This window comes from Sinocyclocheilus anshuiensis, unplaced genomic scaffold (assembly GCF_001515605.1).
Source record: "Sinocyclocheilus anshuiensis isolate Anshui unplaced genomic scaffold, SAMN03320099.WGS_v1.1 scaffold702, whole genome shotgun sequence".
Lineage (NCBI taxonomy): Eukaryota > Metazoa > Chordata > Actinopteri > Cypriniformes > Cyprinidae > Sinocyclocheilus > Sinocyclocheilus anshuiensis.
Window position 1 is genome coordinate 2,890,845 of NW_015548184.1, and position 16,026 is coordinate 2,906,870.

Sequence of the window (16,026 nt, forward strand, 5' to 3'; positions counted from 1 at the left end):
GGTTTCGTCTACAGATTGTGTACATTTTTATGCTGTCAAGCAATAAATGTTACAATTATTTGTCAGTGCAGACATTGAGCTACATTGGCATAGATCATGAATCATGATCTATGAATAAAACTAGAGTTAATGGAACTGGGAAGCCATGGCTTATTCTGCACCACTAAAACATTGCCTTTATGATTTCTCACATTACTTGGGAGGATGATGTCAATATATGGATAATATATATTAGATATATGGACATATTTGGATAATGCAAATCACGGAAGTGGGTTAAATGTGATTGAATTTCAGTGCAGTCCTCACACAAAGTTATCACTCACTGATCTAGAATATTTGTGATATAGTTTATGAATCATATGGGTAAGTTTATTGTACTTTTTGTTGTTTTTTGTAATTGTTTTTCCTTATATAAAGGCACAGCTTGGACATTCTGCAAAAAAAAAAAAAAATGAAATATCATACAGGTTTTGAACAACATAAGGGTGAGTAAATTAGCCTCCAGTAATGTTACTGCATCCTCCAAAACAATATATTTGAATAACTGGTGGTGCTGCATTAAAAAAGTAACTAGAATGACGTTTCCTTATGAGAAAGAGTGTTGATGATTCAGTTACTGTGCAACACACAGCGATGAATCACATCAACACCATAATGAGATTTTTTTTTCAGCTACATGCATTGAGCAGTGATCACTAATAAAGCAGTAGCATTCAAAAGATCACAGAGGAGATTGTCTTCTTTGAAAACTAAAAGCATGCTTCTTTCTTACAAGTTGCACAATTTTTGCAAATGAAGGGATGATTAAAAGAACTCCCACCGCCAGGCATCTTTTTGTAGATTTAAAAATGAGCTAGGCAGAATCTACACCGAGGTACGGACTGACTCACATTCCCTATTTCCTGACAAACAGAAACATTGTTTCACAGATAGAAACCTAGCACAAGAAAATGTGTTCACATAAAGGACATATGTGCAACAGGCCTGAGAGTTCTTGGGCATGAAGAGCAAACAGAGAACATACCTGGGAAAGTGTTTTGTTCTCACTTGCGCCTCTTTGCGTCGGCCTGATCAGAAGCTGGAGAGCCACGTGGGCCTGACTGATTTTCGAGTAACCAGCGGCGGAACTGACAGAGACGGATTCAGTGCGGCCCAAGCGTGGAATTGCTTTTGCATTCCCTGGAACCGCAGCAGGAAATGTCTATAGCAATGGTCCAATCACTTGCAGCTAAAGCCTCGGTGGCTCTTGAACCAGCGCTGAAACCTGAAGTGAGAAAGAAAATGGAAGAGTTCTTCAGATTAATAAACTCTGGCTAACAGCTAGTATGACTGAAGACTAAAAGCTCTAGCCATCAAACAAGCTCACTCCATCTTATGATGTTTTGATGAGGTGGTTACATTTTGTTCAGAACTGTGGTTTTCAACAAACTTTTAACCGATTTTTAGTTTTAGTCCAAGCGCAATGTCTTTTACCTTGTGAAATTTTGTTGATTTTTTAGGATGACGTTATGTCACACAACCTGCCAATGTTCTGCAAACCTCAAATATGTTTTATTTGACTGGCTTCTACAAAGTGACAGATGAAATTCCTGCAAAATGTAGGATTTGATTGGATGCATGCCCTTATACATCAACAACAAAGCTATTGTAAGCGTTTTCTCTTTTTCTCCCTTTCAAACCATATCGATTGAGCTATCATAAGTGTGCATGATTATATGGTTCCAAATTATAGTTTTTTTTATACTGTCTGCTCTCTGCGACCCAATCAGAACAGAAATATGACCCATTATGGGCTTATGACCCACAAGTTGAATAAAACTGGATTAAAAAACACTGCTCTACTGTTGCTTTCTTGATTTTGTTTATTTCACCTTTGTGCAGCTGTTGTGTTCCATTTGTTACAAAGCTTACTTTACAGCATCTAGGGGTGCTGGTGGTGGGATTTGATTCCTTTATGTTGTGCGAGAGGTCACTGGGTTCAAATCCTGCACAAGTCGCCAATTATGTTGAGGCTGACTTCAAAGGCATAGAAGTAAACAAGAAAAACAACATAAAGGGTCTACCAAGTCGGTTAGAAATTATCAGTCTTTTATTTTGGATTAATTGGGCTATTTTTGACATATTACTTATACACAAAAAAGTGAAGAGAAGTTGTACTTAGTAAACTAAACTTCTGATAAAAACACATCGGAGTATGAAGACGATATCCCAGCATTCAGTGGAGTTTTTTTTTTTTTTCAGCAAGTACAATCGATCACATTCACTAAAAATGGCAAATTGTGCAGAAAACATTCTAAACTAAAGAGCTGAGATGAGCGACCTACAGGTTCATTGACCAGTTCACATAGTTGAAATGCTAGTAATTGTTAACTTGGTATATTTTGAGTATGTGGTTTTAGTACAGGCAAACGCTTACGAGCAAAAACAGCAGCAGCCCCAACAAACAACAGACACGCCAGGAAGTGAAATAGAAGGTCAAGACATGGCTGGCCGAGAATTACCTCTCACCACCAGCCATACTAAAATAGAAAATGTGGCAAACATAAAAATGAGTGAGACCCTTGGGCATTTACGAGCCATTTTTGTCCTTTGAATGATTATCATTATAACTTGATAATTATGAAATATGTAAATGTGGAAGAATGTCATTAAAGCTTTAATTATGGTGTTTATTTTTAGTTTGGAGACGCCCCTTTTGTCATCAAGTGGGCAGATTTCACCTTCTTACCTTTAAACAAGCATGCAATTGCTTCATTTGGATTGTGTCATTACATGCATGAATGCTGGTAAGATCAACATGTCTTAAAATGTTAGTTTTACAAACCAACCAACAATACAAAACTAATTTGCTGAAATAGCTGTATATTATTTAAAGCACTGTGGCTTTTATTTATACAGAAAAACAATAATGCGAGATGCTTGATCCTTACCTGGAAAAAAAAAACGCACATGAATGGAATACTTAATCCACGCGATTCGCCTTAGCATTATTTTTGTCTAAACCAGCTTTCATTAAATGTCCGAATGTTCTGCATGCTCTTTATCAAGCTATTTTGGCTTTTTACACAGACTCATGAGTGGCTCACATCCCAGAGGCACATTTCAAGTGAAGTCCACAACAACCTCTATTTAATGGAACTCATTAGGTAAATTATAATCAAACAGAGTTAAGTTGTTTGAGCTGGATTCTCAGAAAGTTCTGTAGAACACAGCCAAAGCAACTCACACATAGTGTCAAAAACATTACATCAACTAAGGCACCTGTAGGCTATTTTTACACAGTGATATTTCACCGTTGCTATGTTTCATAGTCCTACACATTGCAATTTAGATATTTTAATATAGAACAAAAGCAGTACAAAAAATAGTTCGCTCCCACACAATCTAGCTTGCATTTTCATCTTACTTGATACTATGATGACAGAATTTTCATTTTTGGGTGAACTATCCCTTCAAAGAAAACAGGGGAAAGAAATCAAGTTTTTCAACGTATAACCCAATGTCTTCTGACATGAGAGGATGCCAAAATGGAGGCATCCCAGAGAAACAGATGGCAGTTAAGCTATCTTGCAGATTTCATGGCATGTCTTTGCTTCATTCTTCGGTCCACATGACTGACTGCTTAATGGATGCAAAGCTGAAAATCATCCCTCTGTCTTTTGCTTGTCTCTTCAAAGTATCTGCTCTGTCATCCCATTTATTTCTCCAGGATTGTCTGTCAGCCTTGTCAGATGGCAGGTCTTAAGTAAGGCTACTGATGGCTATGGGGTCCTTTTGTGTTTGAATGAAAAATGTTTTTTGACTGAAGTGATAGACAGCACCTGACAGGGTTTCCTGTTCTTATCCACTGACTCCTTCCTGAAACACTTCCATGAATGTCCACCAGCCAAACCAATGTTCAGAAAGTAATGTACATTACATCCCATTCACAGTTGTTTCATATTTTAAGAAAACTATTAATGTTTGGCAGCCAGATGTAATATTACATTAAAATCATATTAAAATCTTAAAAAGTTGTTTGCTGTGGTAAAAATACAGCATATTTTGGCACATGTAGAAGGTCATCCAGCTAGGAAAGAATATGACTACATTAGGCTTCGAAAATTAATTTATATGTATTGTTCAAAAGTTTGGGGGGTCAGTAAGTTTTTAATGCTTTTGTGATGGTGAAGATATTTACAATGATTTGTATTTCGAATAAATGCAGTTCTTTTGAACTTTTTACACTAATAATCACAATTTATGACAAAAATATTAGGCAGCACAACTGTTTATTTACAACATTAATATCAATATCAATAAAACAAAAATATCTTTTGAGCAGCAAATCAGCATATTAGAATGATTTCTGAATGATCATGTGACACTGAAGACTGGAGTAATGGCTGCTGAAAATTCAGGTTTGCCATCACAGAAATAAATTACATTTTAAAATGTATTCAAATAGAAAAGTAATTATTATTTTTTTATTAAATAAAGCAGCCTTTGTAAGCATAAGAGACTTCTTTCAAAACAAAAATCTTACCAACCCCGAAACCTACGAACAGTAGCGTGTAAGCTATAAATATAGAAATCCAAACACATCATTTAAAGGGACCATCGACACTCTATCTACAATCTCAATATGAAAGTGTCAATGGTCCATTTGAGAGATAGGTGGCGGTAATGCACTTATAAGTCTGCAATCCACCATTAAGCAAGAAGAAGAAGAAGAAGAAGAAGACGCGTCACACGCCGGCTGAAGAAGACGCGAAGGCACTCAGGACAGTTCAGACATTGCGGTGAAAATCAGAGGTAAAAAACGATATAAATACTGTTCAGTTTCTTGTACAGACCGATTGTTTTGTGTCTTTTCACATCAATGTATCATTACGAGCCGCAGGGTTTAATTTGGTTTTGTTTGTGTATGTTTTATGACTCTCAAAGCCGTGATTCCCATACACTGACATTATATGACTGAGACTGCAACGGTTTGAGTTAAAAATCTCAGTTTGTGTTCTACTGAAGAAACAAAGTCACCTACATCTTGGATGCCCTGGGGGTAAGCAGATAAACATACAATTTTCATTTTTGGGTGAACTATCCCTTTAATAGAAGCAAGAGTCATGTTTTCCAACAACATGCTCATCTTAGATTAGGAACCCATGACACAGTATTACCGACATGTCACTTTAAGGTCTGTCATTTGCTCTTGCTGGAGAGTTTTGGTGCAGAGCAGCACTGATGGAGAGAGATAGAGAGGAAGATTATCACTCTTTCCCACATCCCCAACTGCTGTGAGGCCAAATCCACTTTAAATGAGGTGACCTTCCTCCTCCTACACAAGGGAGCATAGTTAGAGGGAGGTACGAGAAGAAAGAGTGATGAAGTGAAGCAAAAAAAAAACAAGTATAAATTATTCCTCTAATCTTGTCTGACAAGAGTCTCTGTAGGCATGTTACAAAGCATCTCCTCTGTTTAGTGAAACCTGAAAAAAAATCTAATATTAAGGAGTTCATGGCAAAGAGAGCACGACTCCTCATTTAGCCTCTATTTCTCCCCTCATACACACAAACACATACACACAAATCCCATTCCACACCAGCATCCGGCTCTGTCAGTCAACCATTTCAAGCTTCAACAGGAGTTCAAACCAAAGGGAAGGACATGCTGTTCCTCGCCTCTAATTAAAAAGGAAAGTAATGCCATAGGTCACCAGGAGGTGCTAAAACGTGTCTCCACAGGTATCGGTGCCCAACCTCGACAGGCTCGGACCAATTTGCCAGGAGTCAGTCACGCTGACAGACAGTACAGCCTGAATTGCATTGAACATGGCATGATAAAGCAAAGCATTGTGGGGTAGGGAGTGTCGTGGAACAAACTATGGTCTTCTCAAATTTGTCAATAAAGCTCAAGAAGCAGAGTTCCAGATGGCAAAATAAGACTTTATTGTCACAGCAACAAAGCCGAGATGACGGCCGCCGCATCTGAGTTTTTGTCTGTCTGTTCATCCGTTTTATACCTTTTTCTCTTACCAAAGTTGGTAGTTCCGGTTTTTATTATTGTCTATGCCTATCTGGTTTGCCACAATTTCTTATCAGTGGAACTGGCCAGATTAGCCACTTTTACTCCCATGGCCATTTTATTAATGGCAAATATCTGCTAATTACAATAAATATAGTTTATCCACTCTATGTTCTTGATAGAGGTTATCTATATGAATATTGACACAAATCCATTTTTTATCTCATTCTTGGCCTTAAATTGATCTAGTATTCCCTTGATTGGCCATTTGAATGTATACACTTAGATTTGTTTAGGTCCCCTTCCATATTGTCACAGTTGGAGCAGATGTCCCTTTTCTAACGTTATTTTGGGCACAAACTTCACATTCAGATAGATACTCATCCACCATCGCTTGTAAATAAGGCGACCAATAACCCTGCCGCTTTATTTTTCTAATCACTTCCCCCCTCGTGTAATGGTCAAAACCATGCGCGTCAGAGATTAGGATTGTAAGCAGTGGTGTAGGAGCAATCATGTGCCCCTCATGAGAACGCCAAAGTCCATTTGCATCTCGTGTTGCTCCTCTGTGCTGCCACACACTAATCTCATATGGTGTAGCTTGTTGTTGCATTCGTGCAACATCAGCCAATTGAGGTTGAGGTTGAATCAGAACAGAGGGAGCCATTATTGTTGTTTCACAGCCTGAGGCATTTCTAGAATATTTATTTACTGCATTATTGCCTTGTATCATTGCCCTCTTAGTTAGCTGGATTGATTTGTATATGTTTGAAACATGCAAATAGAATGGTTTGTCATACGTGGGCATGGTCAAGACAGGAGCATTCTGTAACTCTTTTTTTTTCAATTATTCAAATGCTATTAATGCATCAGTAGTCCTTATCAAGGGTGCTTTAATATTTTGATGGCCCACTTGTTTAATTAGTGCTCTAAGTGGAGCTGTTTTGATTGCATAATCATCATTCCAATCTGCACTAAAACTTGTCATCCCCAAAAAATGAATCATTTGTCCCACTGTTCATGGTTGGTGCGCTTTACTGATGCCCTCTAAGTGACTGGGTGATATAGCTTTCATCCCATGTGAAATTGTGCGTCTTAAGTATTCAACTTGTGGTAGGCAATATTGCAGTTTTTCTTTAGAAGCCCTGTGTCCCCCCTCAGCCAATTTAGTTAGCACTTTAATTGAGTCTTGGTGACATTGATTTGCTGGTGCAGGCACATTCACTGTTGCAGGTGGATTGATAGGCACCAAAGTATTGAAAGGTGCAATCACTGCTGAGTGGTCTTCCTTCTGCACTGTGTTCCAGCGTCTTAGTTGTCTCTGGATGTAGGTGGTGGGATTCTAAGTTTCCCCCATTGGCTCCCCTTTTAGGAGCCCTGGATCAGTTTGCATTGGGTCGTCCAGATGTCACGTCGATGTTTGTCAAAAGAAACTCCATCTGCTTGAGGCCTGTCCACAGCTCGAAGGAGGCCAGACTGCTTGAGAATGTCATTCATCTTGGAGGCCCCCAGGCACTTAGCAAGCAGAGCTTTGATGTCACCCAGGGCCAGAAGCTTTCCAGTTGTTTCTTCTTCAAATGTTCTGATCCATTTTCCAGCACCTTCATGAATGTCTGGAAGGCGGGAAACCAAAGTGTCCAGATCTTGACTTGCCCAGGGTATGTATTGAGCATGGCCTTGCTTGATGAGGATTGGGCACTCAAATTTTGGGGCTTCTGCCCTTCCTGATGTCCTTGTTGGTCTGTGTTCTTCTCCTCCTCTTCGTCTTTGTGTTTGAAGAACTTGAAACTGGTCATTTGGATATTCTATGTCTTGCATGACCAGTGTCCCAGCTACTTGCTTGTACTGCTTCCGCTGGACATAATCATGTGGGCTTGGGTGTGGTTGCATTGGTTCACGTTTGCCCAACAGTTCATCCAGCTCTTGTTGCAATGAGCTCACAGCCTGTTTGAAATCTTCTCTTGTCATGTGGACAGCTTGTTTGAGATTATCTCTTGTTCTGTTGCACCTATCCTCCATCTCATCCAGTTTTCATAATTATACATAATATTTTGAGTAAGATAATACCATATTGAGTAAATAACGTAATAGGTAATAGAATTACACAATAGGAGCAGCAGGAGCGCTCCAGACCAGCACTATTGGATGTCACCCTCAAGGCTCAGCAGACCTCTTTCGTTCTGCGAAAGCTAGTTAGAGACTGGGGTTGTCCTTTTGAATGGGGCTCAGTCTGAGGTCCTCGTACCTCAGAGAAGCTCTCAACCGAGAGGCATTAGAAGTTTTGGTGAACTGCATTCTGACTGTAAGTGGACCAGATGACCTAAAAATGACTTTACAATACTTTATTGTAGTATTTTTGCCTGCTGGTCAAAGAGCACATTGCAGCATGGGATACAAAGGACATAAGTAACATTGTTTTGGTTGTGCTTCAGCTCTGTTCCTCAGTTTGCACGGATGAATGTGGTTCACTGAATCGGTGTACACATTCACATCTACAAAATATGAGCAGGTGCTATATCTTTTGCTGTTGTTTTGGCTTGTTGGAAACACTTTTTATCTAAATAAATGATGCAACAAGTTTACTAGTCGTAACATGACATAAGGATTGCTAGTCACGGTGAAACTACAACCCTGGTTAGGGAATGAACTCACTGTGTAATGGCGCTTTTCCACTAAATGGTAAGGCACGGTACAGCTCGGTATGGTTCACCTTTGGGGGGTTTTCCACTGGGTACAGTACTTGGTACTTTTTTTAGTACCACCTCGGTTGAGGTTCCAAGCGAACCGTACCGTTACCAAAACGTGAAACGTGAACTCTGCTGATCACGGATTGGCCGGAGAGAATCATTACTACCTGCGTCACTGAACTTGTGACACAAACACAACAGAACCGCCAGATTTAAATCAGCACAGCCAGCGAAGGATCGAACGCACCTTTTTTTTAACAACCAAAAAGTGGTTGTTTCGTTGTCTGTTGAGGAAGTACAGACATTCCTCTCGTTGATAGCAGAGGAGCGGATCCAGCGAGAGCTTGATGGGGCAACGCGGAATGAAAAAGTTTTTCAGGAGTCGCGGCAGTATAGGCGGCGCAACTATAACGACATGTGAATAATCCCGCCCATTCTAAAGCGATACTAAACTGCAGTGAGTGGAAATGCAAACCGAGCCATGCCGAGCCGAGCCGAGTCGTACTACGCAGTGGAAAAGCGCCAACAGTTCAATAAAACATCTTACCTGTTGAGTAACAAAGTAGCCATCTCAGGGTCGCTTTTAAAACCTTTCAAATCTTGGAGTTCTCCACACCTCTGAAAACCCATGCCAATGTCAGGTTACGTAGGCTATATTAAGAACTCTGTCTTAACAGTGTCTGGCACGTTCCGTTTTTGCTTAGACGCTGCTCTGTTCAGGGTGTTTTTGTTGTTTTTACAAACGGTTATTCGCCGGAGATTTGCCGTTTTGCATGGTTCATAGTCAATATTTCTGGCTAGTTGTGACTCACTTTAAGCTTCATGCTTCTCCCACACCATACATGCTACAAAGTGCCTGGAGTCACAGATATCACGTGGTAAGCACAGGCGTTATGCATGCAATATTCCGTGAAATTCGTCCCGACCGCTTTAAAACACTACACATATAGTGCTGATTTTGTCCCGAATATCACGAGTTTAAATGTGATTTTATACAACAGTTCAGTAAATAAGAAGTTGATATTGTGTTCTATTTTAAACACAATATTATCTGTTTTTTTCTCAATTTTGCAGAGAACATATTACCTTTAAAGCCATAGCAGAAATTGTTGTGCGTCTCCGAGCAACACAGCGGTGTTTAGTTTCTGAATTAATGATTTGAACGAATTGTTTGAACCAATGATTCAAAGGCCCATTCATAAGGAGAGCCATATACTTCATTCCTGAATGAATCAGCCGTTTGAACGAATCGGATGAGTGAATGATGCATAAAGACATTTACCACCACCTGATGGCAGATTTAGTTTCTTATTTAGAGTCTCATTTCATAAATAAAAAATAAATAAATACATTGAAGGAATAGTTCACCCAAAACATTTAAATTCTGTCATTATTTACTCACCCTCATGTCGTTTCAAACCTTTCTTTTGTGGACCATAAAGAAGGAATTTTGTATTTTTAAGAGTAGGTAGGTATTTTTAAGAGTAGGTATTTTAAGGTAGGCCTATTATTAAGACTGTTGGTAAAGCTGTTTTGGTTACCAATGACTTTCATTGTATGAACAAAAAATACTGAGATGTTTCTCAAATGATCTTCTTTTATGTTCCATAGCTTGTTAGGCCATTGTAGCCTAAATGTTTGTGTAATACATTTTATGTTGAATCAAATGAAATATTTCAGTATATAGTAGGGCTGCACGATTAATCGCATGCGATATTTAACGCGCATCTTGTCAGAAAGCCGGTTCTGTAATCAGCGGTAAATCTCCATCACCTGCGGGCTTTCACATTGAGCAGCATTAACTACACAGAGCCGTTGTTCACTGACGAGCAGCGCGCGTTAAATATCGCATGCGATTAATCGTGCAGCCCTAGTATATAGTATATAGTATGTTCATTCTGAACATAGTCAATACAAATTGTGACTCAAGACTTGTTAGATTTTGTTGGTCTCTTGGGTCAAGTGGAATGATTATGCAGTTAAACTGATAAACTTAAAGACAGAAAGTTTTCTTTATTTTAATATCAGTGGTAAAAATTCCATGTCTTTTGATAACCAGCTATTATAATTTTAACATAACATAAATATTCAATAAATAATTCAAACAAAAAAGGTGTTTGATGACAAATCAAGAGAAAAAAGTGTGATATACTTGTCTTATAATGCTGAGAGCAGAAGATCCAACCCACCATACAGTACTCATTTTAGCCAAAAGAACAGATTTAGTCTTCAGAAAAAGTGTGAGCGGGAAGAGGTAATAGCAGACAGATGAAGATGACCTCTGTTCCCATCATACCTTGAGTGCCAAGGTTAAGATTTGGGTTAGTCATATCTTCGTTATATCTTCTACCAGTTCTGGCATACTACAGTATGTGGTTCTCACTGCAATCAGTATTTCTGTTGTTTCCAGTAAAATATCTAAACATCCTTAAAACAAGAAGCATATACTGGGGAATTGAAATTGTGTAAAGATAAAATACTTTTTTCTATTTCTTATCTTACTGGCAAAGTTTTTTTATTGGAAAAAAATAAGTGCCCATGACAAAAATAAAGCCTATTTAATATATATTTTCCAAAAATAAGTCATTATATTGAGCATTTTGTAAATTAATCTTGTTTCAATGATTTTATATATTATTGGGATTTATTTTATTATAAAGCAAAAGTAATTAAGAAAAGTTTTTTCTTCTTTTTGTATGGATGATTAACGTAAGTGATTAGATATCATAGAAAAAGAATTAAATGTGACGAACACTTGAAATTTCTGTTTATTGCATATATTGTCTTTATTTCATTTCTTTATGTGTGCTGAGTTTAAGTGTAAACATTATATGTGCATATACGTGTAACATTAATATACTCTTATTTTGTAAAATAAATTAAACACAATATTGTTTATGATATTGGCCACCACCTTGGCAAGCAAGTTATATGATTATCAGATACAATCGTTCTGCCCTATAAGTGCAGATAAATCATTTTTAAAGCTTTGTGAACCAAGACTCTTCATCCCAACACTTCTGGTCAATTTCTGGTTTATGAGTTGTGCAGAAAATATGACTGTAACCCACAAAGCATTATTTCACGGTTATGGCGGTGTTTGAATACAAGCCGGATCTATTATGCTTTAATCAATACAGAGAAAAGACTGTATAATTTGCCATTTGTTCTGTTGTCCAGCACCATTTTATTCCATATGAATTGACCTTTTTATAGACTCGTCTTGGCTCATCCCCAGAGTGCTTAGAAAGTTCACCATGATCATTATGTTGTTGGAAAGCACTCGTTTCAGTCCATATACATCACTGGTGATATATGCACTTAACATGCTATGACAATCTGCTATGCTTCCTGACAGCAACACAGCTGTCCAAGATGTTGCTTTGAGTAATATTAGATCATATATTTAACCTATAATAAACACACAGTACAAAATGTAGTAGTTATGCATGCTACATGGCATTACATATGAGTTAAGCCTGTTCATCTTTTTTGTTTGTTTTTTTAGATTGTCCCATTATGAATTAATTTGATATGTGACTCCATTTCTCTACTGTTAATTTCTTATCAGGAACTGTTTATTGATTTTGAGTATTATCATGCTAGCACTCAATAATCAAAAACAAGTTCTAAATCCTCTGGTTGCTGGTATAACACTATTTTACAAGCCAGTAGTGAAAGAAATAATTGGTCAAGAACATAGAGTAAGTGTAGAATGTAAACATAAAGCCATGTCGGCTAGAATTAGCCCTAGGAAATGATACATGATGAAATGCCTCACTAAAGTTCACATTCATTTGTAGATGTTGCTTTGCTGCAGTTGTAAAAGGCGGGTCAAGATATTATTCACCACAAATTACTCTGTCAGGCTTTAAATATATGATAGAAATAAAATAAATATCATCAGTCCTACCTGTATTGATGCCTCTCTGGCGGTGGTGCATACAGACAGTTTAAATATCAATGAGAAAAGTGAAATGAGGTGATATTGCTGGACATTGATCATATGTGCGTTTGACTCTATTCTAAATTCATGAAATTTTGATAGAGTGCAAGATGAATCATTTTCAGAGAGAAAATTGTAAAAGCCAAGCCATCAAAAGTTTTTCCATTTTCTCAAAGTTTTGCCTTTAATGGTAAGTGGACACTTTCTGAAGTTCTGCCCCTTGGTATAGGATTTCTGTTTATAAACAGCTCATACATTCAAAAATGTTTCTTTATAATAAAATATCAGAACAAGATTTTGTAACATTTATACAAGCATTCGAAAGCTGTTTCACATTAGGCTGTTTATTATTGAGCAGATGCTTTTATCCAAAGCGAATTACAAACGAGGACAGACAAGTCAACCAAAGCAGAGACTAACAATAGGGTGCTTCAGATTTCCATGTTAGCCAGAACAATATGAGCTAGTACAGAGGTTAACAAAGCAAAAATAAAACAGTAGAGAGTAGATTTTACAATGGCCATAGTAGGGAGTATATTAAGTGCATGAATGGTTTTTGATCAAGTGCTTGCAGAGGAGTTTTTAGATCATATTATGTGCAGTCATAATGATCAGTCGGTAAATAAGCTCCATTTATATGTTCAGATTTACATTTTATATACAAAGGCAGTGCGTCATAAATATGAGATTATTGAGCTCATTTTGTTGATCAATAAATCATTATTTTGGTCATCAGTTAGGCTATTGATATCTAGATGGAAACCATATACACTGCGGTACAGGTCAGTAATATTTTTAAGATGTTTTTGAGAGAAGTAGAAACAGAAAAATACAATAAAAACATAATAGTGTGAAATGATATTACTATTTATACTTACTATATTATCTTAATATATATTACAATTTTTATTCTGATGGAAACGTTTCCGTTTTCAGTGTCACATGGTGTTCACAACTTGGTGTTCAGAAACCATTTTTCCCCTTATGTGACCCTGGACCACAAAACCAGTCTCAAGTCGCTATATTTGTAACAATAGCCAAAAATACATTGTATGGGTCAAAATTATTGATTTTTCTTTTATGCCAAAAATCATTAGGATATTAAGTTAAGATCATGTTCCATGAAGATATTTTGTACATTTCCTACTGTAAATATATTAAAACGTAATTTTTGATTAGTAATATGCATAGCTAAGAACTTCATTTGGACAACTTTAAAGGCGATTTTCTCAGTATTTTGATTTTTTTGCACCCTCAGATTCCCGATTTCTCGGCCAAATATCGTCCTATCATAACAAACCATACATCAATGGAAAGCTTATTTATTCAGCTTTCAGATGATGTATACATCTCAATTTTGAAAAATTTACCCTTATGACTGGTTTTGTGGTCAAAGGTCCCTTATTATTAGTTGAAAAAGAAAATCTTGGTAAAAAGAGAAGAACTAAACTTTAATTGAATCTTCTAATAAAAACTCAAATACTTAAAGTAACAACTAAACATAAAAAAAAATCAAAGTAGACTAATTAATAAACAGGAAATAATATACATATGGTATATTTAAGGCCATCTGGAAACATTTCCATAGTTTCAAAGGTGTTCATCAGGGATGCCCTTTAAGCGCACCATCCATTCTTTCCTAAAAAAAAACAAGTGCTTTTTTGCATTAACAGCGAAAGCCTCACTTGATAAACAGAGCAGCATATCTCACACAGATAAGCTGAGGAGAAACAGATGGTGCGGACCTGTGCCTCATACAGCGAGCCATCGCTCTGTAACAGGTTTTGGAGATTCACGGGGTGGAGGGAAGATAAAGAAATGGTGGAATGGAACTCATCCATGTGTCCACTGCACCTGGCTATCTGCCTCCAAGCTATGTGTACTCTATCCTAGGCGCTGAGCTGGAACAACAGGCCGCTCAACCACCTCCAGGGAGCCCTGCGCGTACAAACCGGACGAGATAAGAGGGCATGTTTGGACGACCATAGGATCTGTCAACCAGGAACGTCCAAAACCAGGCCATCTGGCTGGGGTCTCTTCTACCCACTTTACAAGGCACCGAACCGCAGCGCCAAGAAGGTTCCCACCTGCTCTACACAGCAACGGGAAGAGATTACGGCTGAAAAGCAAACATTTGTTGGTAAGTGTGTGCGATATACATAGCAAACCTACAATTTGCATAGAGAAGTAACACTTCAAAGCCCAGAGGAGAGCACTGGCACTTACATCTGTGAGTTTAAGAACCACAGCATGAAAACAGAGACGGGATAAAGATGGGAGAGACCGAGTGTCTACAGTATGACCTCTCCAAGGACAGAAGATTAGCATCTGTGGCCCCAGATCAGCAGAATGTCTGAAGAACCTCAAAGAGGGGCAAAATTGCAATGGTAACGCAATGCTGAAGGATTCTTTTGGAAAAAATGAGGGAACATTTTCCATTCTGAATTCTGATAGGATACTTTTTTCTTTTTCAAGGACTGAATAACACGAGGTTTATTCAATGTATTTATTTATTTAAATGCATGTTCAAAAAAGGAAGAAAAAAAGGAAAAGAAAAAATGAATCCATTATGGAAAAGGCAAGAGAAAGTATTGTAAATGCTAAATTGATCATGTTCATGTTTTACCCATGTGAAAATATAACACATAGGCCACACATATTTTAAAATGAAAATGTCAGGCCTATACAATTCATAATTGAATAAAAGCTGTATTTATCTAGTTCAAAAACAATTATGGTTTAATAAATGAATCTCAAGTGTTAAAGTTCAGGCACTAGAGGCATTATAAATGCTATAAAAGCGCTAGGGGCATCAGCATGTACAAATCCTATTGCTCTGGCTCATGAATATGAATTAGGTGACATCCAGCCATATTTAGATTACCACCCAGCAATTGCACTTCCATTGATTTATGAAAATTGATACTGAATTTTCATAAGTATCACTTCCATTGATACTGAAATGTATTTAAATGAAGACTGAAAGAGTCGTCGAAAGACTAATGGTGTAGTTCGTAACATATTTTACACAGTAATCCATACATCAATCAAACCTCTTGTGTTTTTGTCAAAGGAGAATCAAGGTGATGCTAACGTCAGAAATACAACATCACTGCAGCACAATATAAGTTTGAAGCTGTTTTATTATAGTGATAGCTACAGTTTTCTTAAAGGGGTCATATGATGTTGCTAAAAATAACATTATTTTGTGTATTTGGTGTAATGAAATGTGTTTATGCGGTTAGTCGTGTCCTGTTTTGGAAGGCCAAACAAAGTAGAAAGGCTAGAGTGAGCGGAGGCTGGCGGGCTGAGTGAGGAATGGCCGGCGGGCTTGAGAACGGCACGGCCGGCGGGCTTGCGGCAACCACATGTGACGACCCCGAGCTG